Source organism: Penaeus monodon, chromosome 9 (assembly GCF_015228065.2).
Source record: "Penaeus monodon isolate SGIC_2016 chromosome 9, NSTDA_Pmon_1, whole genome shotgun sequence".
Lineage (NCBI taxonomy): Eukaryota > Metazoa > Arthropoda > Malacostraca > Decapoda > Penaeidae > Penaeus > Penaeus monodon.
The window spans coordinates 18,961,240-18,966,106 of NC_051394.1; the positions used below are offsets into that span (position 1 = coordinate 18,961,240).

Below are 4,867 nucleotides of genomic sequence, written 5' to 3' on the forward strand. Positions count from 1 at the left end.
TGTGTGTGTGTGTGTGTGTGTGTGTGATTGTATGATAGTGTGTGTATATTATTTTATTATATTTATATTATTTATTTGTATTTCTATATCTATTATATATACTATATGTATATATTATACATATGTATATAATATATTTTATATATACATATATATATCAGTATATCTCTCTATACTATATCTATTATATATACTTATTATATATATATTATACTATATTATATATATCTATATATATCTATATATCTATCTATATTTTGATATATATTATATATATATATAATCATATACTTTCTCTATATCTCTATATATATATCTCTCTATCTATATATATATCTACTATATATTATATCTCTATATCATTATATATTATTATTATATATATTATACTATTATATATATATATATATTCTCTATTTATCTTTCTTTTATTCTCTCTCTATTTCTCTCTTTTCTTATCTATATTTTTTTTTCACTATCCCTCACTATATCATATCTATCATCTACTATCTCTATATACTTCCTCTATATCTCTCATCTCACTCTATCTCTATTTTCTTCTCTCCTCTCTTTACTCATCTCTTATTATCTCTACTCTCCTAACTACTCTATATATATATATATATATATTCTCTATCTCTATCTCTTATCTCATCTCTCTACTTCTCTATTTCATCTCTATATCTACTCTCTATTCTTTTCTATTTCTTTTTCTCTCTTCTCTTATCTCTCTCTTCCCTCTTTTCTCTTTCTCTTTCTCTTAATCTATCTATCTATCTCTCTATCTTTATTATCTCTATCTTATTATCTCTATTATTACTTTCTCTCATATCTACTCTTCTAAATATTCTCTATCTATCTATCTCTTCTATCTCATGTTTTGTGTGTGTGTGTGTGTGTGTGTGTGTGTGTGTGTGTGTGTGTGTGTGTGTGTGTGTGTGTGTGTGTGTGTGTGTAGTTGTGGGCATACATAACACACACTTGCAAAACCCATCTGTATATCACTATATCTATTTTTATCTCCCTATCTTCATCGTCACCTACTTTACTGATAGCGCCAATAATGCTGCATTGTTATTATCATCTTTGTTATTATCCTTACCTTATTATCATCTATATATCATTACTTTATTAGCATTATGTTGTTGTTGTCGTTGTTGTTTTGTGTTGTTGTTTGTTGTTGTTGTTGTTGCTGTTGTTGGTATTGTTACTGTTCTTATCATTATTATTATTAGTAAGTAGTAGTATCATCATTATTATTGTTATTATTACCATTATCATTATCATTATCATTATTACTATTTTTATTATTATCATTATTACTATTTTTATTATTATCATTATTAACATTATCATTAGTATCATTATTACTGTTATTATTTTATAACTGTTATTGTTATTTCTATCATTATCATTATCATTCTGATTATCGTCTTGATTGTCTGTTATCATTATTATTATCAATATCACTACCATCATCATTATCATTATTATCATTATTATATTATTATTATTTTATTTTATTCTTTTATTATTATTATTATGTGATGATGATGATGATATGATCATTACTATTACTATTTTATTATTATTATTATTATTATTATTATTATTATTATTTTATTATCATTACTATTATTATTATTATTATTATTATTATTATTATCATTACTATTATTATTATTATTATTAATTATATTATTATTATTACTATTACTATTATCATAATCATCATCATTATCACTATCACATTATCATTAGCATCATCATTATCATTGTTATAATAATGATAATGAGAAAAATCATTATAATTATTATCACCATTATTATTATTATTATTATTATTATTATTATTATTATTATTATTATTATTATTATTATTATCATTATTGTTACTATTTTCATTATTGTCATTATTACCGTTATCATAGTTATCAACGTCCCATTATCATCATCATCATCATTATTATTATTATCAATATTACTACAATCATAATTATTATTATCATCATTATCATTAGTAGCATTATATAGCATTATTATTATTATTAACATTATAATGATAATATTAATATTATTACTATCATTATTATTGCTATTATTTTTATTATTATACTGATATAATAATGATAATAATAACATAATAACGATAATTATAATAATAATGATACAAGTATACTAACACAGTGATAATGATAATAACAATATGATAATAACAATAGTGATAAAAATAATAATAAGAGTAACAATGATAATAACAATAATGGTGATAACAATAATAATGATAACAACAACAACAACAACAACAGCAACACAACAACAATAATATAATAATAATAATATAATAATAATAATAATATAATAATAATATAATAATAATAAATAATAATGATAGTAATAACAGAAATAATGATGATGCTAATAATAACAATAATAGAAATAATAACACTGATTATGATGATAATAATAACAATGAAAATAATATTATAAAATTAATAGAATGATAATGATGATGATACTACTACAACTACTACTACTACTACTAATAATAATGATTATGATGATTATGATAATCATAAAATGATAAGATAATAATGAATAAAATAACAATGATAACAGTTATAGTGATGATAATAATAATGATAATAGTAATAACAATAAAAAGATACTGACTGGTAGTAATAAAAAAAACATCTTTTCAAACATTCTGTATTGTGTAATCAATATCAAAGGCCATTTAGCTACAGTATACATGTACTTATGTCAGTTATATAGTCATGCTTATTCAAAGAATTCATTCTCAGCTACGTTTCGAAGGTTCCATTTTTTCTGTCTCTTGGCATATCGGCTGGTCCTCCACAAACATTTGTCTTCCGACGCAGCTCTTCGTCAGCCTCTGTAGCCTCCTTCCACGGCCCTCATCGCGGCCTAAGCCTGTCATACTCCTGAGCGATGATATGCCATCCACGAGAGGTACTTGCCGATTTTATCCACGATTCTGAAGACGAAGAAGAAGCAAAAGACGATCGGCGTGAATACTTTTACCAGAGCGTTGACGAAGCGAAGCGAAATCTCCACGCCTCTCTTGAGGTTCATATAAACGCGCTTGAGGGATCTATAGTGCTTGTTGAGGGGCCCGAATAAGCCGCTGGGATGTTGATGATTCTGTCGAGAAGAGAGGAGTTCTATGAAATTGGGGACACTTTCTCTGTACGTCTGTGTGGTGCGGTGGTGGTAGTGGGGTGGTAATGGTGGTTGTGGTGTTGGTCTTTAATGGTAGTGGTGTTGGAGGGTAGTGGTGGTGGTGGGGGTGGTACTGGTAGTGGTGGTGGTGGTAATGGTGGTGGTGGAGGGGGGTTTAATGGTAGAGGTAGTGGTGTAGTAATGATGGTGATGATTGGGGGTATTGGTAGTGGTGGTGGTAATGGTAGAGGTGGTGTGGGCGGATGGTAGTAGTGGTGGTGGTGGTGGTGGTGGTGGTGGTGGTGGTGGTGGTGGTGGTGGTGGTGGTGGTGGTGGTGGTGGTGGTGGTGGTGGTGGTGGTGGTGGTGTGTGTGTTGTGCTGGTCTAGCAAGGCTATCAGTGAAGGAGGATCTTACCATGTTTATAAATTCTAAGATGTGTTAATGCCAAGAAACCTCCGAGTAGTAGCTGCATTCCTCTCAATCTGAAAATCACAAGAAAAATACAGAGCCGTATAGTATATGTAGTGTGTATATATATATATATATATATATATATATATATATATATATATATATATATATATATATATTTTTTTTTTTTTTTTTTTTTTTTTTTTTTTTTTTTTTTTTTTTTTTTATATACATATATGTGTTGTGTGTGTGTGTGTGTGTGTGTGTGTGTGTGTGTGTGTGTTCATATACATGTATGTATGGATGTGAGTGTATGGTTCTTTAGCTCTATTGACCATAGAGATCATTACATCATTTATCACTAATGAGAATTTGATGGTAATCGAACTTATCACATTTCTCTGTGAATTCTTACTCTTCTTATTATTTTCTTTACAATTCCTCTTTTACTCCCTTCAAAGGAAAGAGCAAAGGCACCGTACACTAGATCTGCCACAACACGACTGATGCCGGAGTTGTGTAACAGCCCTTATGTGATGCGCGGAAAATAGGCAACACTGCTTTTCAATAATGAGAACAGGGTGCGTGATGCAGGAATGGTGACTTCGTAAGATTATATGTAAAATATGAACAAACACACACACACACACACACACACACACACACACACACACACACACACACACACACACACACACACACACACACACACACACACACACACACACATACACACACACACACACGCACACACACATATATATACTCCTAAAAAGGGTTAAGTTTTAAATGCCCATTCATACAGCTTAATGGGTCGGGGGAGAGATATCATGTATCCTTCTCACTACGGTTTGCGTATCCCCCTGGCGCCTGCGCCACATTCTATAACATCACCATGAAGCAAATAATGGACAGAGGTTACATCCATATCGAAAAACAAAATCTATCAGGTTATTTTCTCTACCAGTTATCAATCAAAGTCTTGATCGCACTAAATTAGTGCATCTAGCATTTTGCTTTTACAGGGCTAATCAACAATTTTCAAGCTGGAGAATATGCAACAATTATGCTGTACGAGAAAACGATCTTACAAATCGCTGATATATCGGCTCCATGATACTTGACGTGAAGTAGGCGATCGAGGGTATATTCTGTAAAAATGCCGTCAGTCACACACCACCTGGCGGGCGGAACGTTTGTTCTGTCAATTTATGGTGTTTTCAAGCTTTACATTTCAATTGTCGAATAAGTCTGATAGCGAGCAAGTCAAA

At 29.9% G+C, this 4,867-nt stretch overlaps 1 protein-coding gene and 1 long non-coding RNA gene across 3 annotated transcripts in view; one reads left to right on the forward strand and one right to left on the reverse strand.

Annotated features, from left to right (window-relative positions):
• Nucleotides 1-4,867, forward strand: part of LOC119577022 — a 73,218-nt gene that overhangs the window by 53,178 nt on the left and 15,173 nt on the right. The window lies entirely within an intron of this gene.
• On the reverse strand, nt 2,694-4,613 carry LOC119577023. Its single transcript, XR_005229097.1, has 3 exons — nt 4,012-4,613; nt 3,600-3,667; nt 2,694-3,165 (listed from the first exon to the last, which is right to left on the reverse strand). It is a non-coding gene; the product is annotated as an uncharacterized LOC119577023 (long non-coding RNA).